General features: G+C 36.3%; 1 protein-coding gene and 1 pseudogene across 5 annotated transcripts in view; one reads left to right on the plus strand and one right to left on the minus strand.

Annotated features, from left to right (window-relative positions):
* The window catches only part of Prkd1 (protein kinase D1), a 345,647-nt gene that overhangs the window by 132,647 nt on the left and 185,289 nt on the right, over positions 1-27,711 (minus strand). The window lies entirely within an intron of this gene.
* LOC138809893 (ribose-phosphate pyrophosphokinase 1 pseudogene) lies at positions 15,016-15,958 on the plus strand (annotated as a pseudogene).

Consider the following 27,711-nt stretch of genomic DNA (forward strand, 5'->3'; position numbering starts at 1 on the left):
GTTTTAGAAATAGAAACTTTAACTCAAAAAAATCTAACAGTAAGACAGATTCTCATTTTGATGATGACAGCTGATTTTGGGAAAAATGTTTATTTCCATTTTAAAGTCTTCAAAATGCACATATAATAACTTTCCTTCCTAACAATATTAGAAGGGGGAAGACACGATCATATTTGGATTTCGTTTGCACAATTCTTATAAAACACTTCCTACTTTTCTTTGATAGTTTTGTAAGGGCTGTCTCTGCCCTCCTCCCTTTCCTGGTGGTACCAAGGCTTCATTACTACTGGGAAGGTGCTCTATCATGTGTCAATCCCAGTCCTCTTTTATAATATTTGAGACAGAATTCATAGGTCTACTGCCAAGTCAAAGCTTCCTCTTTTCACTCTCTGGTTAATTTGGATCCTTCAGGCTGCTGTTTAAATAGTGCTCCATATCCGGGCTGGTGGTGCTCTGGCCTGATGAATTCTCGGCACTGAGATTCTCAAGACAGTCCTGGGCTTGGTGGCCTTTATGGGAATGACTATGGGAGTATGGTCAGTTGGGGGAGGGCTGGGACTCTAGGTTAGTGCTTTACACTCTGGCTTCTTATCCTGCTGATTAGTCAAATAGAGGAGTATGATTTTTCAGTCACTCCTCCACACTCAGAGGGCTCCAGACACCCAGTTCTGATGGCTGAATTGTTTCTCATTGTCTGTAATCACATCCATGTCTAGTTAATCCCTGTTAAGAGTCTGTGGCCTAACTTGCGATATTACTTGCCTTCTGAAGATTCAACTGCAGACACTAAATGGGGTCTTGGAACTTACTATTGCTATCAGGTATTTTATTCTAAAGAATGACAGTTCTGGCTGGGAAGCATGGCTCAATACCTGTAATCTTAATTACTCAGGAAGCTGAGATTTGAGGATACTGGTTTGAGTCTAGCCTGGAAAGGAAAATTTGAGTTTCTTATCTCCAATTAAGTAGCAAAAAGCTGCAATTGGAGATGTGCTTACAGCAGAAGAGCTCTAGTCTGCAGACAAAATCCAATTGAAAGCTTGAGGCCCTAAGTTCAAGCCCCAATAATGCCATGAAAAAAATCACTATTCTAAAATTCCACCTCAAAGGCCTTGTCAGCACATCCACTAAACCTACTAGTTAGCAATAAGTAAATAAGTAAACCTTTCTATATTTCAGCTTTTCCAGATGTAAATGAGAATGAGAATGATGTTTCTTTGTTAATGGACTATTTTGAATATCACTTATAGCATGAGTAAGACTATACTTGGCACTCTATTAAGTACCCAAGAAGGAAATATATTATCATCAGTGCCATTATCTGCACAGAAGTTACCACTAGTTGACTGTCCAAAATGCATCACAATTCTGTTGTGAGAGCTTCCTTCTACCTGGTCCTTTGAGTTCAGTCTCCACAGTCTGTCTTCAATCACATCTTTCTACTCTCTATGGCCTGAGAGCTTAAGCTCTCCTCTGTAGAATTCACATAAAGTTCAACTACAATTTGTGCTTTTTCTTAAAATGTGCTCACTGTTTTCATGTGTGTGTGTGGTTTTTTTTTGGGGGGGTTGTTGTTGCTTTCAAAATATGGACTTTAACAAACAGATCAGAACTGAGAACATTAGTAGTCCCCAAATACACAATTCCATCTCTTATGATGGAGTGCCATAATTAGCAAAGGGCCTCAAGTCATCTCATCAGTTATATTGAGGTCCAGTATAAACCAGTGATCATTACAATTTGATAGATAGGCAGGAAGATACAGTTATCACTTTATACAACAATTCTGCTTCTGAGATGTTACCAAAGACTCAGAAGTTTGCTAACCTTCCTCAAGTCAGCAATATGAGGCCTAGGTTCACCTAAACTCTACCAAAAATTGCTGCAGAGGCATGAAAGCCCTGGCAAGCTCTACCAGAGACCTGAAAGTGGAAGGCCTCACTTGGGGTGTAAAAGATATCTCCTGTTGTCATATCACTCTGACATACCAGTAGTTCTCTACAAATACTTAAATATCACAATCTGAATTTTCATTGTGAAATTAATTTTTTTCTTGACTGCTTTGGAGTTTCATTTGCTAGCAGGTACTCTACCATGTAATCCATACCTTCAGCCCTTTTTGCTTTTATTATATGTTCAGATAGAGCTTTGCATTTTTTGTCCAAAGCATGATGGAGTGATATCTTCCTGGACATATACTTTCCTGTATATGCTTCTTGTCATCGCTAGGATGACAGTTTGAACCATCATGAGCAGCCATTTCTGTTGAGATAAGGGCTATTGTATGTTTTGCCCAGTCTGGTTTTGAATGGAAACTCTCTAGATCTTGAGCTATTATTCCTGGCTCTTAATTGTATCTTTGTCATCCTCTCACCTTTGCTTTGACACAGTAATTGCAATGAAAGTCTGATATTCCAAACAAATATACCTGGGACAATGATTCACCAACATTTGGTGTTCAATAGCTGTCACTGAAATTAGCAGAGGCACACTGGCCAGGATACACATGCCCATTTGTCTACACAAACAATGTTGATTTTAGAATCATTTCATACCCATAAACTGATTTCCTCTGACCAACATTTATATTCATTTCCTGTTGTTGATAGATAAAACTTGCTGAATTAAATAACATAGTGGGTCTCAGAGGGTAAAATCAAGCTGCCAACACGTTGCAATCCTCCTGAAGGCTCAAGGAAAGTGTATTTGTCTTGCTTTCCTGCTTCTGCGTTTCTTGGCTCATAGCCCATGCTTCCGTCTCCAAGCCCAATAACACCAGGCCAAGTCCTGTCCAATCTGCCAGCTCTCTCTGTCTTCCACCCCCTCCTCTACACTTAAGGACACTTGTAATTACTTTGAGTGTAAGAGACTATCCTATTTTTTTTCACTCACCTAATTAGCAACCTTAATTCTATTTGCAATCTTAATTCTTCTTTTCCATGTAACCTGACAAATGTACAGGTTCCAGAATTGGGACACAGGCATCTCTAGGGGGAACAATTCTGCTTAACATACAACTTTATGAGGCTTATGGGAATTAAGCTGCCTATGGTAATTAAATGAAAATAGTTAAATCATTTGGATGTGGCATCATTACAGAATAGCAAAGACAGAGCTATAACTTACAATGATGTCCAGTAATAGAACTCCACTGTCAATATCTTTCTTCCACAAGTTTTCAAGTATAACACTCTTCTTTTCCCTTTCTGCACCAGGTCACCCAACTCATCATATAAGTTCCCTGTGAATGTCTGTAGCTCCCAAGACCATCAATTGGTCCCAATCTGTCATGAGCTTTAGGCATGTATTTCCAGATACATATTAAGAAGCTCATTTGTTCTGTTCACAGGAGCCTTTAATTTAATAAAATCAAAATTCCACTAATCAGATTCATCTCAAAAACATGTTTCTACTACTAAGGTTCTGATTTAAATTCTGTTAAATTACTCACATCCAAAATAGAAACATTCTCTTTAGGTTCCCCCCCCCCTCCCTTTTCTGTCTCCAAATACCTAATAACTAACTCCTCAAAATCTGTCTACTTTTCACTCTACCACTGTAACTTGAAATACCATACTGCTTTTTCTAGACTTTGGCTTTTGATTTCTTTTTTTAAAATTCTTTTATATTTTTTTTATTGTGAAAATACCATACAGAGGGGTTACAATTACATGGGAAAGATAACGAGTACATTTCTTATCAAGCATTGTTGCCTCCTCTTTTGTTTCCCCTTCCTAATCCTTCCCATATCCCTCTGCTCCCCCATCCTCCTCGCCCCTCACCAAAATTGTAAAGTTCGTTTTTCGACATAATGACTTGTACATATCATTGTTGCAATGGGTCCACCTATATCCCTATTTAAATGATTTGTTTTTTTCCTTCCCCTTCACAAATTATACAGTGAAAGCAGGAGATATACCATGGGGGAGGGACATACAAAGCAACAAAGAAATCATCTTATAATATGTTAGAAACAATTGCATGAAAGAAAAAAAACATTTGAATACTGATCTTGGGGTTCATTTCACTAACATCAACTTATCTGACCTTTTCTGCTTGACTCAGAAACCATGGGACCTATGTGTCTTTGGGCCTGGCTTACTTCACTTAATTTTTTCCAAGTCTTTCCATTTCCTAACAAATGGGGCAATGTCATTCTTTCTGATGGAGGCATAGAATTCCATTGTGTATATAGACCACATTTTCTTGATCCATTCATCTACTGAGGGGCATCTGGGTTGGTTCCATATCTTAGCTATGGTAAATAATGCTGCAATAAATATAGTTATGCTGGTAGCTTTAGTGTGGTCTTGTTTGTGATCATTTGGGTAAATGCCCAAGAGTGGGATTGCTGGGCCATAGGGGAGCTCTATGTGGAGTCTTTTGAGGAACCTCCATATTGCTTTCCAGAGTGGTTGAACAAGTTTACACTCCCACCAACAATGTAGTAAGGTTCCCTTCTGTCCACATCCCCTCCAGCATCTGTTATTAGAGTTCTTAATTATAGCCATTCTAACTGGGGTGAGGTGTTATCTCAATGTTGTTTTGATTTGCATTTCTTTTATGGCAAGAGAGGTGGAGCATTTGTTCATGTGTCTATTGGCCATTCTTATTTCCTCTTCAGAGAAGTTTCTCTTTAAGTCTCTAGCCCACTTATTTATTGGGCAATTTTTTAGTTGTTTCTTTGAAGATTTGTTTTTGGGGGATTTAATTTTTTGAGTTCCAGGTGTATTTTAGATATGAGACCCTCATCTGTTGTATGGCAAGTGAAGATCTTCTCCCAATCCGTGGGCTTTCTATTGATCTTGCTATCTACGTCCTTTGCCATGCTCTGCAATTTCATGCAATCCCATTTGTCCAACCTTTCTTTGATTTGTTGTGTTTCTTGATCTCTATTAAGAAAATTTCGGCCTGGGCCAAGGAGACCTAGGGTGTCTCCTATTCTACCCTGTAATGTTTTCAGAGTGTCTGCTTTGACTCCGAGATCTTTGATCCATTTGGAGTTGATTCTGGTGCAGGGTGATATATAAGGATCTAGCTTTAGTTTTCTACAAGTGATTTCTTCTGTTTTCACTGTGTCATTCTCAATTTGTTCTCCATGTTACAGTGAGCATTAACTAATGCTGGTATAGATACTGGCATAGCCCTTTATTCAATGCTCCCTCTACTCATCTGTCTAACCAGTATAGCTCTCTTATGCTAAGACAACACATTATGAAAATGTATACCTTTTGTGACATGAACATGAACGCTAAGACTCCCCTAATTCTTTCTCTCTCATTGGCTAAGTCCTCTCTATCCTCCAGCTTTCATCTTAAGCTTCACTGGACATCCTCTAACTTCTGTTTTGTCCTTAGTCAGCAAAGATACATTTCTTATATGCTTGCTTTACTGTGGTACTCATTAAATTCAATTCCATGAAGTCGAAATTCAACTCAATTAAGCTGAAGTTTGGTGCCCAAAGGTTGTGTTGTCTGCTGTTAAGTTTGGAACAAGTCTAATTTAGTTCTTCAGAGATATAACACTTATAAAGTTTCAGAATGAAACAAATACCAATCCAAAGGAATGTAGAAATCCACATAAAAAAGAAATGAAAATAACAGAGAAGTTATTATTGAAATTGTTGAGAAGTCTGAACTTCTTTTTAAACTGTTACAAATAAGGCAGTTCTAATTACTTATCATAGAATTTCAAATAGAAATTGAAGTCTTTCATGGATTTGAAGTGCTATAAGACCTCTGGCAAAAATAAAAACTAGCCTTGTGTTTTAAAGCCTGGTATTGATATAATAATAAGAACAGATTTTCAAGTTCATACCGTCTTTTGAGATGAAATTACTCCTTAGAGAATGAAGATATTAGAGGTCATTCCACAGCTTTACCTTGTCCTTCCTAAGCAGAAACCCAGACAGTCCTGCAGTGGGCAATTTACTTGTTTGGAACAGATCTTATTATGTTGCAGGTATTTCTTTCAACAGATTTTTCTTAGGCTGACCCAAAATATGTCTCCTGTGATGATTGTTTTGTCCTTGCGAAACTCCCAGCCTCCCATACCTGATACTCTACTTCTACCAGGAGGAGATTCAAATTCCTCCAATAGTTCTTACAATCCTGTTTGCAGGCTTTCACTCCACAAGCATCTCTCGCTGGAAAACTGTCATTGTTAACATTTTGTTTAAAAAAAATGAACCCAGAAGAGAAAGTGATACAGGCCATGATTAGGCAGGATATAGTAAATCAGCTCTTTTGAACTTTGGTAATTTTCCGGGTTTTCAAGGGAAAATTTTCATGCTTCTAACTATCTCATTATATAGGAAAAAAGTTTGTTGGAACAATAATACATACCACAGACCACATTGGTTCCATGTACTGGCAGGTTGCAGCCACATTTTGGCACACAAAGAAAAAAAAGTCATGTACCAAACTGAACTCTATTTCTAGTCTGTCATATAATTTAAAAATCTCAGCAGCAAGAATTAATACACATGGTAGTATCTTTTTTGGAAAATTCTTCAAACTGTGGTTCAAGATACATGGCCACGCCTGCGCAGCTAAAAAAATAAAAAAAATAGTGTATTTAGAGCACAAGTGACAAATAAACATTTATTTAAATTTAGTATTTCATCTTGATGGTTTGTTCTCAGTAGGTAGTTTGCTTCTACTAACATTTTAAATATCCATGAAGGTGATTTACAAGTGGGAGTTTATTCCACGGAAACTTGACTTTGTAAGATAGCTTGTGGGAAAAAGCAATGATCTGTTAATACAAAATTTTACTTCATTATTGGACTAATAAAATTGTAAGTGAGCATACTTCATTTTTTATATATTCATTTATTGACATGACTATGCTTGAGTTTCTCCAGCAATTTCAGCAAAGGTATTTTTAACTTTAACAAACAGCAAGCTTTAATGTATTCATGTTTGACATAGTGAAATTGTATTAACACCCACAGCTTTCTACTTTCTTGATATTATATAAGAACCCTGTAATTTTATATGCCAGAGAAGATCAAGCATTTGAGAATAAATGCCTACTCAAACTTGGAGAGCAATACCTGAAGATGCACTATGCAAATTCACAAGAAAACAAGAGATGCTCAAATATACATTATTGAAATGTATTTTTCTGATTATACCTTATTGTTCAAATCTTCCTATAATTTTCATGTTACCTCCATCCTTATGGGATTTGTCAATGTGTAGATATTTACAGCATTAATATGCTGTTTCTAATCTTTCAAAGATCTGGCTATTTGAAATTAGGGTTTCAAAAATTAAAAATTGATATGTCAAAATAAATTAAGTAAAGTAGTCATTGTTCTCCACTATGTCATTTTTTAATAATGATTAAAGTAAAAAAGGTAAAAATATTAATACTGCCACCAAAATGGCTATCATCAAGAAATCAAACCACAAATGCTAGTATAGATGGGGAGGTTGAAGAGGGACAACTCACACACTGTTGGAGGAAATATAAAATAATGCAACCATGGAAATTAGCACGGAGGTTTTTCAAAAAAACTAAAATATAGACTTTCCTTATTACTACATCATATCATTCTTGGGAATATTTCTGAAGGAGTTTAAAATCAACATACAAGAAAACTACTGCACAACCATGTTTCTTACATCTGTTTTCACAATGGCCAAAAGGTGGAATTAGCCAAGGTACCCAACAACTGATGAATGAGGAAAGTATGATATATAAACACCATACACCATTAATAAAGAAAACATGACACATAAACACCATTGAATATTCATTATCTATAAAAAAATTAAATAATGACATGGGCAGGAAGAGTAGATGGAGCTGGAGATGATATATCATGTTGAATGAAATAATCTAAGTCCTAAAAGACAAATACCTATGTTTCCATCCAAATTACAGAATCTAGACTTAGAAGAAACACATTTTTTCCAATTTTGAAATTTAAAATATTCTTTTTAAATTTTTTATAATTTTTTTGTTTTCTTTTTTTTTAATTGAGAAATTACCATAAAGAGGGGTTATAATTACATGGGCAAGGTAATGAGTACATTTCTTTTTCTTTTTTAAAAAATAATTTTATTTTTTTATTTTTTATTTTTTTATTGTGAGAATACCATACAGAGGAATTACAGTTATATGGGCAAGATAACAAGTACATTTCTTATTAAGCATTGTTGCCTCTTCTTTGTTTCCCCTTTCCATCCCTTCCCATACACCTCCCCTCCCCCACCCCCCACCAAAGTTGTAAAGTTCATTTTTCGACATAACGACTTGTACATCTCATTGTTGCAATGGGTCCACCTGTATCCCTAGTTAAACGACTTGTTTTTTCCCTTCCCCTCCACAAATTATACCAACATCAAATACAGTGAAAGCATAAAAGACCCCAAATAGCAAAAACGATCCTTAACAGAAAGAAAAGTGCTGGAGGAATATCAATACCAAATTTCAAACTCTACTACAAAGCCATAGTAATCAAACAGCTTGGTACTGGCACAAGAACAGACCCCAGGACCAATGGAATAGAATTGAAAACCTAGAAATGAACCTAAAGACCTATAGCCATCTAATCTTCAATAAGGGAGCTTAAAAAAAATAGAATGGAAGAAAGACAGCCTCTTCAGTAAATGGTGCTGGCAAAATTGGTTAATTACTTGTAGAAAACTAAAGCTAGATCCTTATATATCACCCTGCACCAGAATCAACTCCAAATGGATCAAAGACTCGGAGTCAAAGCAGACACTCTGAAAACATTACAGGATGGAATAGGAGAAACCCTAGCTAGGTCTCCTTGGCACAGGCCAAAATTTTCTTAATAAAATATTCTTTACAATATCTGTCCAGCTTAACAAGAAAGGTGTGAATTCTTAAAGATGAAGTAGTCTGGAAAAATCCCAGAGAGTATGTACAGTTTGTGCTGCTGTATCAATTTTTGCCCTCCAGGCTATCCCAGGTTTAAAGACCACAAAAATCCTAGCTTTCCTAAGTCTTTGCTCTCAAATAATGAAACATTTTCTTCCCTGACTCTGTGAGAGGACTGTACTACTCTTTGAAAGCATAGCTTCCTAATCTTCCTATGCATGCATTAGAGCCATTTGCTAGTGCAGAACCTCCTGGGTACAGATCCAACCAACATATGACAGCACTACCTGCTGGCTTGAGTCTTTAAAGTGGATTTAATCATGGTCTATTTGCCCTCAAACTGTGGACTAAATAGCAGTGGCTAGGACTTTACAAAAAAAGTAACTCACAAAGTTCATCCTGCACTGCCTTCATGATGTCTAAGAAAATATGTTAAAATTGAAGTGTGCTGCATTCAACCTTATAGGTGTATATTCACATGGGCAACTACAGCCTTTGATAAAGCGCATGCCAGAAAACATGGTCCCCTTAATTAAATGCCCAGAATGCCAGTATCTAAATATCTCCCTCATTATTCCAACTATAATATAATATTCCAAGGCAGTGAAGTGCCATAATTTATTTGGTTGTTTATAGGCATTCACTAGAATGGATTCTTAATTTATTAATTTACCAATTGTCTTTCCTACCAACAAGAGAGTGTGAGGTTGTATATTCCTTTGCACCCTCCTCAGTTTCCATTGTTTAGCTTTCATTTTTGTGACTTTGCCAGTTGAAAATTACATGACATTAATTTGCTGTGATTACAGATGACATCAAGCACATATTTTCAAATTTATATATATATATATATATATATATATATATATTCTTCTACTGTTATTTATCTGTATAACTGAACACTTAGGCCTATGCCTAAGTGTTTTTTATGCTTTAAGTGTACAATGGCTTTTATTGATGAGAAATTATGTGCTTTAAGTGTTCACGATTACCATGGTTTTTATTGATCAGAAATTTGAATATTTTAGAAAGTATGCATATAATATAATTTGCCTATACTTTTAGAGTATATGATTTACGGATCTGATTCTTAAATCTCAATATTTTAGTTATTTTTGACATGATTATTCAATCATTCCAGAATCACCTACTGTATGTCTTTCCTTTTTCTACGGATTGAAAATCAAACTATATTTCTGTCTTTGAGGAAGGACCACACTGTTCATGTATAGTATATCTTTACCCCTGTGTTTGTGTGTGTGTGTGGGGGGGGGAATTTTAAATTTTGTTTTGCAAGTTTTTAAATCTAAAGAAAGACTAGTAAACTCTTATTTCCAATACCTGATCCAAAAATGGTGCAGATTTTCCCATAATTGCTTCATTTATTCTTTTTAACTTTTCCTTTTGCTAGAGTACTTTAGAACAAATTCTAGTTATTTGGTCATTGAACCCCTACATATTTCAGACTACACATAATTTTAAAAATACACACAGTGGGTCTGGGAAGGTGGCTCAGTGGTAGCGTGCTTGCCTCCCATGCTCAGTGGTAGAGTGCTTGCTCTGCTTACCTGAGGCCCTGGGTCCGATTCCTCAGCACCACATAAGCAGAAAAAGCCAGAAGTGGTGCTGTGGCTCAAGTGGCAGAGTGCTAGCCTTAAGCTGAAGAGCTGAAAGACAGTGCTCAGGCCCAGAGTTCAGGCCCCATGACTGGCAAACAACAACAACAACAACAACAACAAACCCACCATTGTAACCATATGTAATAAATCTATTATGATGAGTAACTGTGATTTTTTCCCCAGTAAAAGTTCACAGTAGAACATGGGATACAACCTTCCAGTAAGGGGTTGGGGCTGTATAATGCTGACAGTGGAATTGGGTGTTAGGGAAGAAGTCATCCTCCTTCCTATGCATCACAAAGTTCAAGGAAGATATGATCATAATGGATTCATGATGCAGAAATGAAACACGTACTTGCAGTACAATCACAAAAAAGAACACTCACCAGGAATGTTTGTAATCAAAGGCTATTCAATTTCTATGAGATGGTCTTTCATCTTTGTACTAACCAGAGACTCCATCCTTTATAACCTGGACAAAGAGCCATTAGTTCAACAATATGTTGTTTGATCATTCAAAATTAAATTTCTATTTAGTGCACATACTATCATACTTTGAATAAAAAGAAATTTCTGACTGGAAAATCACACTGTAAAGAAATTTTAAAGAAAAACTGATTCTGGTGGTTCATGCCTGTAATCCTATCTACTCAAGAGGCTGAGATGTGAGGATTACAACTCAAAGTGAGCTAAGGCAGAAAAGTCCCCATGATACTCTTATCTCCAATTAACCACTCTAAAACTGGAAGTGGAACTGTGGCTCAAATTGGTAGAGTGCTAGCCTTGAACAGAAGAGCTCAGAGACAGCACCCAATCCCTGAGTTCAAGTCCCATAATTGCCAAAAACAAAGAAGAAAAAAGAGAAAGAGAGAAAGAGAGAAAGAGAGGAAGAAAGAAAGAAAGAAAGAAAGAAAGAAAGAAAGAAAGAAAGAAAGAAAGAAAGAAAGAAAGAAGAAAGAAAGAGAGAAAGAAAGAAAGAAAGAAAGGGAGGGAGGGAGGGAGGGAGAAAGGAAGGAAGGAAGGAAAGAAGGAAGGAAGGAAGGAAGGAAGGAAGGAAGGAAGGAAGATAGATGATAATCTTTAGAGTCTTCTAATAAGGCAATTAGACCAAAATTCATCCAATACCAACGACATACGTCTCCATCTTGTTTTTATACAAATCCTTAGAGCATTCTGTGTCCCTTCAAAAGTACCCTGTTTTGATTTGTTTGTTTCAGTAAAGCCGCAAATTTCCATTCTGTAAGTGGAATGGTTTTATATTCATGCACACTTACTGAAGAATGTTAAAGGAATTATATCTTTTTAAATATTTTATGTAGATGGTATCATGAAAAATGTTAAATGAACTAAAAGAGCAGACACATGAATCCAGAGGTATTTGATATATTTCTTGTACACTAATTCAAAGTCACATACAAACAGCTGCACAAACACAGGTGCACATGTTATATACCACATACACACATATATACCACCTACATACACAATTCACATATTACACACATATACACATGAACACATTTGAAGTCATGTACATGTACACAAACACATGCATGATCATATGATGCACACAATGCTCACAGACACAAATATCTACATAAAAACAGACAGATATCTACACAATTTGGTCTGTGAAATACTGTCAAGGCTATAAAGATAGAGCATTCTTCTATCAGGACTCTCACTTATGAGGATGTTTCAGGAGAGAGAGCTCTCTGCAAATAAGAAAGGAAATCACTTCAGAGTATGAATACATGTTTCACTTCAATTCAGGAGAAAGCCAGATCCTATAAATTAGTGAGATTGATAAATCATTTTTAAAAGAAGGTAGTCTGGGTGATTATTTCCCATAAGTAGGACCAGAAATAAAAGATATTTTCAGATTGTTAACTCTCCAATCCTTACATTCTACAGATCTTCAGCACTGGAAGTTAAAGCTATGCATAAAAGGTCAATATATTTCTGTAGGCACACAATTCTTCTTAGCTAAATTCTCCTTATGTATTTTAAGATAACTTTTGTATGCTATATACTATACAATTTGACCAGGTAAATTGCATAACTAAATATTTCAGTATGTTCATAAAGTTGTTAAATCATCATTACCATTTCAAAACATTTCATAACCCCAAAGAGAAATATTATAAGCATCAGCAGTCATCTCCCATTTCACCCTACCATATCACCCAGTAATCCATTTCTGTCTCTATGACAATGCCTATTCTGGATATTGTGATTGGCTTCTTTTACTAATGTACTGTTTTCAAGGTTCATTCCAATGATTTGTGTGTGTGTGTGTGTGTGTGTGTGTGTGTGTGTGTGTGTGTGTGTGTGTGTGTGTGTGTGTGTGTGTGTGTGTGTGTGTGTGTGTGTGTGTGTGTGTGTGTGTGTGTGTGTGTGTGTGTGTGTGTTGTAAACTGGGGGCTTGAACTTAGGACCTGGGGTCTGCCCCTTAGTGTTTTCATTTAAGGCTGGTGCTTTATCAGTTGAGTCATATCAGCACATCTGGCTTTTTGTTGGTTAATTGAAAATAAAAATTTAACGAATTTTCCTGCCTAAGCTAGCTTTGAATCATGATCCTCAGTTCTCACGCTCCTGAGTCATTAGTATTAGAGGCATGAGCTACCATCACCCAACTCTTCATTCATTTTACTAGCAGTTTAGTGGCCTACAGAATGGATATGCCACATTTTATCTAATCAGTCAATCAATGTTGTGTTTACTCTATAATTTTCTGCAATGATGTACCAAAAGCATTTATTTGTATACGAGTCTATTTGAACATATGTTTTCATTTTTTAGGTATATACCTAGAGTAGAACTGCTGAGTACTTTTTGAGGAAATGCCAAACTATTTGGCAAAGCATCTGTATTATTTCATTTTGCCATCCGCAACTTGTGATGGTTCCAATTTTTTTCCCACATTCTTATCAAACCTTGTCGTTGTTTGTCTATTAAATTGTCAGCATCTTCATGTAACGTACTATCTCATTGTGATTTTGCTATCCATTTCCTCAATGTCTAATGATGTTTGTCATTGTTTCAATTGACTAGCAGTTATTTGGAATATCTTTTGGAGAAGGCTCTATTCAATTATTAGCCCAATTTTTAAAATTGGGTTTCATTCCCTTTACAAGGCCTTGAGTGTCAATGGAAATTGAATCCACATATATTTTTTTCCTTATATTCTGAGGACTATTCCCAGGGTTTCTTGTTAGATGATATTCAAGTTATGAAAAACACACATAAACATCTATTTAAAGTTTTCTCTTCAGGTTGACAGTAATAATAACATTCCAAACTGATTGTCATCCATATCAAATTTCAATTCCAATCAAACTTAAGTGTTAAGATGACAATCAGTTTATAAGTTCAATATGTTCAACAATAGTTATTTAGCAACACTTACTTCCAGATGTTGTTCAAAGAACAGGGCATGATGATCAGAAAAAGAAATCAGAAACAGGAAGAAAGTTTCATAATCTTTACAAGGAAAGGTATGATTTTTTAATTATACTTACAAATTAGATAACCACGGCCTTTCTCTCACAGAGTTTCATCAACTTTCCAACCAGGAAACATGATTATACAGAATGTGATGACTTTTACCGATGGGAGCACCTGGTAGGAAGAGCTGTATGACCCAAATGTGGAGCTTAACTCTTGGAGGAAGGTGTACCTGCTGATTCGTGACATGATTTATGAATAGCATCTAGCTAGGCAAATCAAAGAAGGTTTGAGATTTATGCAAACAATACAGCATGAAGGACTAATACTCATAAAAAGGCAGAAGGTTTTAATGTATTGGAAGTAATGCATAATATAGATTTGGATAGGAAGTGGAGTAGGATATGCAGCCATGTGGCTAGGGGAAAAACAACAAGAAAGATAATAAAAGCCAAATTACACTTTCCTAAATTGTGTAGGATGATTTTTCCTCATCCTATTAAAAAGCATATATGAAGAAGTATCATGAAGCATTTTAGGCTTTAGAAGTTAGTAGTGATGGTGGCTCAAGGCTGTAATCCTAGCTACCCAGGAAGCTGAGATCTGAAGATCTTAGTTGGAAGGCAAATCAGGCAGGAAAGTCCTTGAGACTCTTGTCTCCATTAACTTCCAAAAAGCCAAAGGTAGAGGCTGCAGATCAAGTAGTAGAGAACTGGCCTTCAGCAATATAGCTCAGAGACAGCACTTGGGCCCCAAGTTCAAGACCCAGGATTAAGCTAACAACACAATGGTTAAGTAGACTGTTGCAGAATGCAAGGAAATGAGAGAGAGGCCAAAACAAACAAACAAATGACAGAACAACAACAAAAAAGAACAACTAGGAAGTGTATTCAACACACAAGTAAGGAAAGATGGTACTTGAGCTAGCAAATCATAAGGCATACAAATATTTAGTAGAAGGCAATAACAACAGTACTTCTTGAAGATGGCAGAATAGCACTGTGAGGCTGTTAAGTATCTGTGCCAACCTCACTTCTGATCTTAGCAGCACCCATGGCCTCTGAGGAAAGAACTCCTAGAATAGCTGTCCAAGATGCCAAATATCAAAATCTTCAGCAATAGCTCCTACCACGATTAACTTCAGAAAAATGCTGACCACCTGGGCCTGAAGCTAAGCAAGGTGGTAATTAAGAAATTCAGCAGTCAGGAGACCTGTGTAGGAATTGGTGAAAGTGTATGTGGAGAAGATGTCTACATTGTTCAGAGTGGTTGTGGTTAAATTAATGACAATCTAATGGTGCTTTTGATCATGATTAAAGCCTGCAAGATTGCTTCACCCAGCCAAGATACTGCAGTCATCCCATGCTTTCCATATGCTCAGCAGGATAAGAAGTCTAACAGCCAAGCTCCAATCTCAGCCAAGCTGATTGCAAATATGCTGTCTGTAGCTGGTGCAGATCACATCATCACAATGGATCTACATGCCTCTCAGATTCAGGGCTTTTTTGATATCCCATTGGACAATTTGTATGCAGAACCTGCTGTCCTAAAGTGGATTAGGGAGAACATCTCTGAATGGAGAAACTGTGCTATTGTTTCACCTGATACAGGCAGAGCCAAGAGAGTGGCCTCCACTGTAGACTGAATGTGGACTTTGCATTGATTCACAACGAGCGGGAGAAGGCCAATGCAGTAGGTGGCATGATGCTGGCAGGAGATGTGAAGGATCTATCCTTGTTGATGACATGGCTGACACTGGTGGCACAATCTGCCATGCATCTGACAAACTTCTCTCAGCTGGAGCCACCAGAGTTTATGCAATCTTTACTCATAGGATCTTTTCTGGCTCAGCCATTTCTCACATCAACAATGCCTGCTTTGAAGCAGTTGTAGTCACTAACACTATACTTCAGGAGGACAAGATAAAGCATTGCTCCAAAATACAGGTGATTGACATCTCCATGATCCTTGCAGAAGCCATCAGGAGAACTCACAATGGAGTTTCCTACCTGCTCAGCCATGTCCTTTTATCATAGAATAACTTCTGAGGCTTTTTAAAAATGAAGTTAACCCCACCCCTTGTTCTCCCTTGCTTTCTCTTAGTATTTGACAAGTTTAGAAGATCAAGCTTGCTCCAATGTAGCTTTCTACATTCCACATGGTATATCAGAGTTAGGGGAGCCTAATTTTGGGAAGGGCAAATTGAGATGAACTGCTGCGATTTTCTACATGCATTATCTTATCCCGGCTTCCTTGGTCATTTTTGACCCCTGCAGCATTAACTAGAGCTCAGGTGCTGCAAGATTTGCAGACTTTCGAGCATGTTCTACAAAGTGGTTTAAATGTGATTGACAAAGTTTAGTCTCCTCTGCATGTGCATGTTTTGCATTTTTTCTTTTGTTCCAAGTAACTAAAAACAAAGCCAGCCTATGTGAGACAAATTCTCCAAGGCCTATAATACATTAACGCAGGTCTGAGCAACCACAAACCTAGTCTTGGTAGCTGAGCCCCCTGTAATTATGGAGAGGAGCAAGCAGTTCTGCTTATGCAGCTGTTAGGCAGGAGCTTGAAGTGGGGATAGAGGGTAGCTCGGTGTAGCAAATATTTCTTGGAAAGAAGAAGACTGATCCATCATCATCATCTGCTTCACTGTGTGTAGCTTGGATACTCCTTTGTATCTCTTCCTTTCCAGTTGGATTTACTTTCAGCTATCTTGACCTTTTCCTGGCCAAATGGCATCTTAGGCCCAACTGGTCATTGTACTGTAGTCTTCTGCAATATAATTAGTAGACTACCTTCACAGTACTTCCCTAGATTGACTTCTACGCAGTCTCTACTGCTTCTTGAATGGTGATGTGCCTTCAGGGACCATGAGGTGAGATATACCTTTCAAGCTAATAGAGAGCTGACGCTCTCAAGATCTGTCAAAAATATCTGGTATCTGATACTTCAATCTTCATTAATTGTTCATTCTTATGATTGAAATGCCAAATAACCATCTATGTTAACATTCTCAATTCTATACTTGGGTTCTCACCTCATATCTAAGGTAAAGTTGTTGCTTAATGTGTGTTATTAGACATTGTAGTCTGCCTTTTCCTTTCTAATGGATTAGCATATGATGAAGCACTCATCAGGGCAATAATATTACACTAGGATCTAGGAGGATAACTTAATGAAATGAACAAATCAAGGCACTAAATGAATTTGGGCAAGCAGAGAGTTCAACTGTAACAACATATCTAATAAAACAGCGAAGGTTAAGGGATTAAATATTATGGATAAAGTAATTGAAGATTATTTTGTGTACCTTTAGTAGAAAAATTTAAATGAAATAGAGATTGAGGTAACTATTGTGGTCTGAACATTGAATGTCTTCTTTTCATGACAGTTATGATTATATTTAAAGGATATAAACATTTGAACTTTTAAAAACTTTAAATGTCCAATTTTGTATTGTGTCTATAATTAAGAGGTTTGACAAATGTTTTATTCTGATCTAATTGTCTTAGTAAGGTAAAATGTAAGTGTCCTAATGATTTAGAATATTTGTTTTAAAGAAAACAACATTAAATAGAGAAAATCCTATAATCACTTATGCAGCAGGACTATAACAATTTTTATATTTATTGTGAGATGTATTTTAGGCCACTTATTAACTTTTACTTCAAGTTACCTTTGACTGTATTAATGTGCCAAGTTATTTCAATTTTTACTACAATTCCTGGAAAATATTAAGTGAATTCCTTGTGTTCATAGCAAATTCAGATCTAAAGAGAAGATCTGCTGACAGCATCTACTTTAGAAGCAGATTAGTTATGGACAGAGATGAGTTCATTCATTAAAGACTCTTTATTTTAATCTTCATACTAGCAAAGAATTAAATGTTTAAAGTACACTGTATGCATGTATGGAGATATCACATGAACCTCCCTCATACTACAAATATATGTTAGCTTCAAAGTTAAAATTAAAGCAAAAAATGTTAGTGAATGACCTGAACTCCTAGCTACTCAGGAGGCTGAGCTTTCGGGGATAATGGTTCAAGCCAGCAAAGAAGGTTTGTAAGACCTGGTACCCCATTTAGCAAGTTGCTTACATAGGAAAATTATAGCCAGTTATGCACCAGACCAAATGTGGCACACTATCTCAAATTAATTGGCAAAAGTTAAGTCTTGGAGGTATACTCAGCAGTAAGAATGCCTTCTTAGTAAGTGTGAGTTCAAACCCCAGAACCCCCAACATAAATGGAAGAAAGGAAGGAAGGAAGGAAGGAAGGGAAGGGGAGAGGACAGGAGGAAGGGGGGAAAGAAGGAAGGAAGGGAGGAAAAGGAAATACATGCAACTTATTTTCACAAGTAAAAAGTATAAAAGCATAAAAGAATTATTATATAGTTGTTACCTTGTGAATCATACTTAAAATTTAAAACCTTATGTGATAAAACTCAAGTCCAAAGTAATGATTAACATAAATGTCAAGATAATAGAAAGACAGAGAACCAGGAAAGAAGAACAGAGAGTTCTTTCAAGGTTACAGTATTGCATTCTTTCTCAGTGGCACAGTGGAATAGGTGGTGTTATTAGCATTCTCTAAGGAAGCAAAACCAGAAGGATACATATAAATAGATAATGATGACAGACAGAAGGATAGATGAGAGATACAGGGAGAGAAGGTAGATGGATAGATAATATAATTGAAAAGCAATTTATCATAAAGATTTGACTCACAAAATGAATCTCACCAAGATGCCTTGTGCTCATGATCTGACTTGGTGAACTGAAACCCTTTCATACAACTACTTTATTTTTTCTTTCTTTTTTTTAAATTCTAAAATTTAAGGAGTATGATATGTCCTAAGAATAGCAGTGACCAAGATGGACACTCAGGAGATCCAATTATACAGTTGCAGTATAAATCTAATTCTTTTTTAAAAGTATCCATTCTCTTTATTTAATAATCTTTGATATTTAAAATATAACTTATTGGTCATCCACATCCACAATAGAGCGCTCAACAGTGCTTTGTTTTGTTTTTTATTTTGGGTCTGGTCGTAGGCCTGAACTCTGGGCCTGGGCGCTGTCCCTCAGCTCTCCAGCTCAAGGCTAGTGCTCTACCACTTGAGCACAGCACCACTTCTGGCTTTTTTTTTTTTTTTGCTTATGGGTGCTGAGGAATCGAACCCAGGGCCTCAAGCATACAAGGCAAGCGCTTTACCACTGAGCCACCTTCCCAGCCCCTTCAACAGTGCTTTGGAAACCTGGCTTTCAAGGAGTAGAAGTGAGGAAAGCCTGTGTGTGGAGTGACTCCAGGAGAAGGAAGGAAGGGCAAGAGAGCTGGGTCCTGAGCAAATGGCACTGCCTTGGTGCACTTGTATCAGGGTGAAAGATGATGTAGCTTATCTCATGTTTTTGCACTGAATTTCAAAGAGCTTATTTGTACAGAAGAGTAAGTCTTAAAAAGTTATTCCTAGTAGTCCAGTGTTATAGAAGTTAAATAATCACATTTCAAATGTGTTTTCCTCTTTTCAAAAAAAGCATTAAAAATATTCCAGCAAACATTCCATTTCAACTATTCAAGAGATAAATGGTCGCTTCTTAAATCAATTTCCACTCTAATGCTTTTTCTATGAAATCAATCCAGTCCTAAAATATGTATCAATTTACCTGTATTAAACATGCCAATTGCCATAAAATTAGTTATATTGTTAGAATTGATCCTTAAAATACCAGCTATTTGGGATAAACAAAAGCAAAATTGTTTCTCAAATTATAAAAAAAATCAACATTCAGAAATTATGTCAAATATCTTTTGGTTCATGAAAGATTCAAACAAAACTTTTATTATGTTTAAGATTTTGAAAAAAAAAAAAAAAACAAGAAAAAGCCAGTCTCTTTCTTTAGGAAAAGATGTTATAAAGGGATTAAAATGAAGGAGTTATTTTGAACATGAAACATTGGAAAATTATTCACATTACTGAAACAATCACATGATCCAGTTTGTTTTTTCTTAATTAAAAAGTTTACATGTATCTTCATACATGGAACACCCATGAACAATTCACTTGGAAAAGTGGTAAAGTGCTTGTCTTGCATGCAAATCTGATTCTAAGAAGCAGATGATGCCCATGAGGGAATAAGGCATAGACAGCAAATTCTCTCCTCAGATGTCTTGTCTTATTCAGACTTTCATTGATAGGATTATATCAATGCATATTAGGGATGGCCACCTGCTTGATTCAGGCTAGCAACTAAAACATTAATCATATCAAGAAGGACTCTTACAAGCACGTCCATAATACTTTTTAAAGAAAAACTGGTAACATCACAGTCCTGTCTAGATGTATATAATCAGCCATCACTGTTGGTTTTACTGATATTTAATAATATTCACAATTGTTTTATAAAAGTTTATGTATATTCATTTGCATTCTATTTATGTTTAGTCAGAAAAGTAGACTTTGAAGGTATTAGTATAACAGCACTCAAATTTATATAATCCAATGAAGTAAAAGAATACTGATCTGGGCTGGGAAGGTGGCTTAGTGGTCGAGTGCTTGCCTAGCATGCATGAAGTACTGAGTTTCATTCCTTGGTACCACATAAACAGAAACTGCCAGAAGTGGTTCTGAGACTCAAATGTAGAGTATTAGTCTTGAGCTTGGGGACAGAACTCAGGCTCTGAGTTCAAGCCCCATAAAAGGTGAGAGAGAGAGAGACACAGAGAGAGAGAGAGAGTGACAGAGAGAGAGAGAGAGACAGAGAGAGACAGAGAGAGAGAGAGAGGGAGGGAGGGAGAGAGAATACTGATTTAAAATAGTGCTTTGAACAAATATGTGCAAAAGAGACAATTCCTTACAGATGAATCCATTTAACATATGCAAATACTTTTCCATCTACAGGCCGGAGCTTAGTCTTTCCAATTTGTCAATAAAGGCAGTGGGGGGGGGGGGGAACAACTTTACAGTGCAGAAGCCAGGCAAACACAACCTAAACCAAGTATGAAGCTAAACCAATTGGGAGGATATTGCATGGACATCATGTACCTCACATGTGATGTGCTGAATAAGGCACTTCAGCGTAAGCCATTCTCCTTCCAAAATGCATAACTCCAATATAATCAAGGGATAAGAGCAGATAAATCTCATATCAGGTGTGTTCCTCATGACTCTAAAGGTCATGACAAACAAGGAAATTTACGAAATTGTTAGAAACCAAAAAAGACTAAGAGGATATGATAAGCCAAATGAAATTTGGTACTCTAGATTGGGTCTTAAGTCAGAAGCTAGACATCCTAGATGTGATGAATTGTCTGTAATATCTCTGCCACTCTACTATAAAACTAAAACTATTCCAAAAGAAAATACATATGTTTAATCCTTGCTGGGTTTCCATCATGTATGAAGGACATTCTGAATTGGAAGCTAGAAAGATGTTTTGTGTAGTAGGCTCCTTTTTTCATGTTTCACACTCCAGGATATCAAAAATAGATTTCAGTTATTAGAGATGGTAAACTAAGACCTTTGGGCTCAGCATTAAATGTTTTAAAAGCATAACATCAGCAAGAGTAGATTGGGTCTTAAGTCAGAAGCTAGACATCCTAGATGTGATGAATTGTCTGTAATATCTCTGCCACTCTACTATAAAACTAAAACTATTCCAAAAGAAAATACATATGTTTAATCCTTGCTGGGTTTCCATCATGTATGAAGGACATTCTGAATTGGAAGCTAGAAAGATGTTTTGTGTAGTAGGCTCCTTTTTTCATGTTTCACACTCCAGGATATCAAAAATAGATTTCAGTTATTAGAGATGGTAAACTAAGACCTTTGGGCTCAGCATTAAATGTTTTAAAAGCATAACATCAGCAAGAGTAGAGATTTATACATGAGATAATCCTGAGATTGTTGTTGATCTTGAAAGACAAGAATAAAAATGTTACACATTTGTTGTATGTGGGAAAGGTAGTATATTGCCTCCAATTTTATAATTTCTGCAAAGGTAATATTTTTATCTTTATTGTAAAGGTGATGAACAGGGGGCTTACAGTTACATATGTAAGGTAATGAGTGTATTTCTTTTTAAACTGTTCTTCCTCCCTTATTTTCTCCCATGTACCTCTCGTTACTCCCCTCCCCCCAAGTTGTATAATTCTATAAAACCTACTGCTTTCTAAAATTCAAAGAAGACTAAAACTATGTCAGATGGTGTAAAAACAAGAATACTGTAACTTTATAACCTGAAGTTACACTCCATAACTAGTTAATTAAAAGAGAGTAAATGAAAATCACACAAGTATAAAGTGAGATACAACATAACACAATGAAACAAAAGACACAGAAAGACAGAGAGGCATAATGGACTTTTCTCTTTGATAGTAGTAAGAAAGCATGTCATATAAAAATAAACCAATAAGATCAATAATATTTTAACTTTAGAAGTTTCCAAATATATTAGCTTCTTAAAACCAAAAGCATTTTCTTTTCACAATGAGATTATATTTCAAAATCTGCAGCCATGAACACATATTCATACACTGACAACTATGTATCTGGCTTTAAGTGAATGGTTAAATGGAGTTTGTAAGAACCACTGTCCCTGTGTTTTGAGTACTGTAAATTTTTGGCATTTTTTTATTATCTTTAAGTAGTTGTATAGTCATACAAAAATATTAGTTTGTGAGTACAATGCATCCTTGTTATACTGTAAATCTTGGTGAAGATAAAAAAAATAAATGTATTGGAAGTACACCCACTTAGAAAGTTGGTACGATGCTCAATCATTAATTTTTATGTCCCGACTAGAGTAAGCAGACCATTTTTTTTACAGGTCACGTCTCACCAATAAAAAAGATTTTTTAAGAGTGTGAAATTCACAAGGGGAAGATCACATGAAGTCAACATTAACACACAGTCAAATGCATTCAACGCAGACCTTTATTTCTTAGAAATTCTCAAGAATAAAAGTGAATGAAACAAACCAAAATTACTCAATTTTTGTTTCAGAACAGTTACGTTCAGTCATTTTAAAAATAAATAAAAGGTGATTATGGACACAGTAACCCATACCAAACCTTTGTTGCTAGCTAATGGCTATTATTCCTGAACGATATGATTGTAGATAACATATTGAAACAATGAATGGTTTTCAGTGTCACCACTTGGCTATATGGGGGAAAATTTTTACCCTTTAATGAAAACAAATGGAACAAACGTTTGCTATTATTGAGAATTCTTTTTTTTTTTTTTTTGGTCAGTCATGGGGCTTGAACTCTGGGCCTTGGCGCTGTCCCTTGGCTCTTCAGCTCAAGGTGAGCGCTCTACCACTTGAGCCACAGCACCACTTCCTCATTGAGAATTCTTCACATAGCCCTACATGATAAATGTTCTCAAGATTATCAAACTGTAAAAATTAGAATCTCAAAGTATTTCTGAGGAAATATAGACAAGGTGTCGTCATTTCTGGAAACTAAAGGCTCAAATTGTTTTGTAACTTGAAAAAAATCAGTTATTTTCAATCCCAATTTCTGCGTTAATACATAAAGTACTTAATACTAAAGTACATTAATACTAAAGTATTTACATGGTATATGTGTTGTCTTGAAGTCTATGGTCAGCCTTATCATACATCCACTTTAAAAACGAGAAGTACAAATAGATTCTGGGGTAGTATTGCTCTTTGTGAATACATTCTTCTACTTTATTCTGCCATACTGGCATAATGAATAGTGCTATTGCTGTTTAAGACATAAAACAGCTGCATTTCTAATTTTGGCAGATTATGAGAGATTTTTATATGGGTTGCATGTTAAAAGCAAATAAGCAACATGCCAACCAGCAGAATAAGAGTGCTGGGCAGATGGCAGCATGCCTGAGACATTGAACTGAAGTGATGTGCCACCAATCATGGGACATCGAAAAGGAGCATTTGGCAGCTTCTCAAGTGAAACCCGGTCTTTTATATCAAGCAACAGAAATCCATAACTATGAAGACTTAAGATGGTCATCAGCCACCAGCTGGCCTTCAGTTGCCATTTTAACAAGTAAAGCCTGCAATGACTATTTCATTTATCATGATAGCATATACAATTCTACCTTTCCATCCTCACTTCATACAGGCTCTTCTGCCCAATTGTGCATGCATGAGTGTGTGAGAGTGTGTGTCTGCCTGTTACCTGTCTAACTATGGACACAAAGTATATGGTATGATAAATGCAGGACAACCATATCACTGCATCAGAAGTTTAAAGGTATGCTGGTATTCATTATAGTAAAAAGGAGAATCCATTTATACTACAAAATACTCTTGATAAAATTAGTCTTCAATATTGAGCAATACAATTCTAAAATTGTATCCAGGATGTAAATTTCTTTCTTTTTTTTTCTGCCGGTTACAGGGACTGAACTCTGGGCCTGGGCACTGTCCCTCAACTCTTCATCTCAAAGCTAGTGCTCTACCACTTGAGCCACAGCACCACTTCCAGCTTTTTCTGCTTACGTGGTGCTGAGGAATTGAACCCAGGGCCTCATGCATGCAAGGCAAGCACTCCACCACTGAACCAGCTTCCCAGCCCCCAGGATATAAATTTCATTCAAACTTACATAGTATCACTAGAGCTTGCATCAGAGCAAGCATCATTTATTTGTTGTTAAATTGATCTTCAAAGGTTTTTGAGTCAAAATCAGCATCCAATTGTGACAAAGTTATACAAATGTATTTTTATAAATTTCTAGTATATACATGCTATTTTAAATGTTCTTTCCTTAGATAAAATCCAGCACCTCTCACTACTATAATGATAATAGTATGTAATGGAACAAGTTACATGCCATATGTTAATGGTATGTAATGGAACAATCTATATACCATATGATAAAGCTTTCCATCTATAGTTTCTCATGTCCTAGGAAATGAATGCAGTCATTAAATTAATATAATGGCCAGCCTTCAGTTTGAAGATGAGGAAATTTTTTTTAATGAAACACTAAATAGCTTTCCCAATCCCTCAGAGCCAGTAAATGAAGCAGCCAAGAACTTGATGTAAATTTTATTTAGCAAACAATGTCATATTTTTTTTAAAAAATCAGTGAATCATGGAGAAACTGAAGATTGAACCACATACAAAAATTCATATAGTAAAAGAAAAACAGTATTGATATGTAATACCACAGACGTTGGGCCCTGGTGGCTCATACATGTAATGCTAGCTACTTAGGAGGCTGAGATCTGAGGATGACGGTTTAAAGCCAGATGGGGCAGAAACGTCCATGAGACTCTTATCTCCTGTGGCTCAAGTCATAGATAGCACCCCTTGAGTTGATAGAGCTCAGGGACAGAGCCCAGGCCCAGAGTTCAAGATCCATGACCGACAAAAAAAAGAAAAATAGCAACAGATGCAGATTTGAGAACTTGAGGCCAAAGCAAAAACAAAAATTATCAATGGGGCTGTTGTTTCTTTGAGGATTTGTTTTTGGAGGATTTAATTTTTTGAATTCTAAGTATACTTTAGATATGAGGCCCTTGTCTGTTATAGGGCTAATGAAGATCTTTACCCAGACAATGGGCTTTCTATTGATTTTACTAGCTATGTCCTTTGCCATGAAGAAGCTCTGCAGTTTAATGCAATCCATAATGGAATTCTATGCTTCCCTCAGAAAGAATGATACTGCCCCATTTATTAGGAAATGGAAAGACTTGGGAAAAATCCTATTAAGTGAAATAAGCCAAACCCAAACAAACATAGGTCCCATGGTTTCCCTCATTTGCAATGATTAGTATACATCTAGGATAATTTTATCAAATGAGCAGAAAAGATCAAAAGCTATGTACATATGACCATATAAGATGATGCTAAATGAAATGAACCCCAAGATATGGACACGAAGTCTTTCTTTGTTGTAGTTTTTAATGTGATATTTTTGTTCCTTCTTTTTTTAATTGTGAAAATATTGTACAGAGAGGTTACAATTACATGGGTAAGGTAATGAGTGCATTTCTTATCAAGCATTGTTGCCTCCTCCTTTGCTTCCCTTTCCCATCCCTTCCCATCCCTGCCCCCTCTCACCCTGCGCCAAAGTTGTAAAGTTCATTTTTCCATATAACATCTTGTACATCTCATTGTTGCAATGGGTCCACCTGTAGATTTTTGGTTTCTTTTGTATGTTCTTCCCCTCTATGATCCCCTGTTTTCACTGCACTTGGTTTTGGTGCCCTGCATCTTATATATACATTTGTCTAATTTGGGGAGAGGAAGGGGAATAACAAAAAGCTGAACAAGGACACAGGATGACCCATTGCAACAATTATACCTTCAAGGCACTATACTGGAAATGAACTTTACAACTTCAGGGGGGTAGGGAGGAGGGAAGGAATAGTGGGAGAACAACAAGGGAGGGGGTAACAATGCTGGATAATAAATGTATTCATTGCCTAGTTTATGTAACTGTAACCCCTCTGTATAGCATCTTTACAATAAAATAAAATTTAAAAAAATTAGTTGTTGTAAGAGGGATACCAGTCACAAATGAAAAAAGAGTTTTAGCCTAGTATTAGTGGCTCACTCCTGTAATCCTAACTACTCAGTTACTTGGGAGCTGACATTTTCTAAGAATTGCAATTCAAAGCCAGCATAGTCAGAAAAGTCTGTTGATCCAATTAACCACCAAAAAATCTAGAAGTGGAGGTATGGCTCGAGGTAGAGCATTAGCCTTGAGGAAAAGAGCTCAGGCCCTGAGTTCAAGCCACAGAATCAGTACAAAAACAACAACTACTATAAAAACAACCTCCCACCCTCCAAAAAAAAAAACCCAAGAGTTTTAGGGGCATAACTGAAGATGTTCTACTAAAGAAATCATGGAGTGGTAAAATAAATTTTTTCCATGAAATTTATGCAATACATATGCTGCCAAAAATTTGTTATGCTACTGATAACTCCTCTCAGTAGGCCAGTGCAGTGAAAGTATTTCTTCAGAATGTGTGTATACAAACAGTGTTATCCAAGTTTCTGTCTTTGGGGTGACATAGCTACTCTGTTCAATTGAACTTTGTTCTGGGGATTGACTCAGGGCCTCTTGTTTGACAGGTAAGTGCTCTCCCACTTGCATTATGTCACCAGACTTTTGCTTTTAGCTTTTGTTTGTTTGTTTGTGTCAGATAGGTTCTTATGCTTTTGTTCCAGGTGACCATAAACCACAACTCTCCTACCTTCACCTTTCAAGTACTTGGGATTACATGAACCATGCTTGGCTTGTTTCTGAGATAGAATCTAAGAAGCTTTTGCTAGCTAGGAACTGTAACCCTCCTCTTCCAACCTCTCAAGCAACAGAGATTTCAGGTATGTAGCACTCACCATGCTCAGCTCAATAGAACTACACTGGATGTTGACAATGAAGCTATCAGCCTTGTGTCCATTGAATACTTGAAATATAGCCAGTATGCCTCAGGAAATGAATTTGAATTTATTTAATTTTAATTAACAAATGTAAATATCCAAGTGTGGGCACTGGCTACCACAGTGCACAGAGCAGTTGTACATCTCTCAACCAATTCTTGCTATACAATTTCACATTCTTATAATAGATGGACAAAAGAAAACCTAAATATTTTGATTCTCTAGCTCATACTTATAACACAAGAATTCTGTGTTGTCCAATACAGAAGAAAACTATTGTTTTTTTAAACAACTATCAGTGTAAAAAAGCAGTCTCTTCACAGAATAGACTCCAAGAAATACCTATAAACAATACAATACTATTGCCTAAAATGATTTTTATCACTTTCAGGTACTTTAACA

This window comes from Dipodomys merriami, unplaced genomic scaffold (assembly GCF_024711535.1).
Source record: "Dipodomys merriami isolate MVZ:Mamm:240054 unplaced genomic scaffold, mDipMer1.0.p SCAF_1, whole genome shotgun sequence".
Classification (NCBI taxonomy): domain Eukaryota; kingdom Metazoa; phylum Chordata; class Mammalia; order Rodentia; family Heteromyidae; genus Dipodomys; species Dipodomys merriami.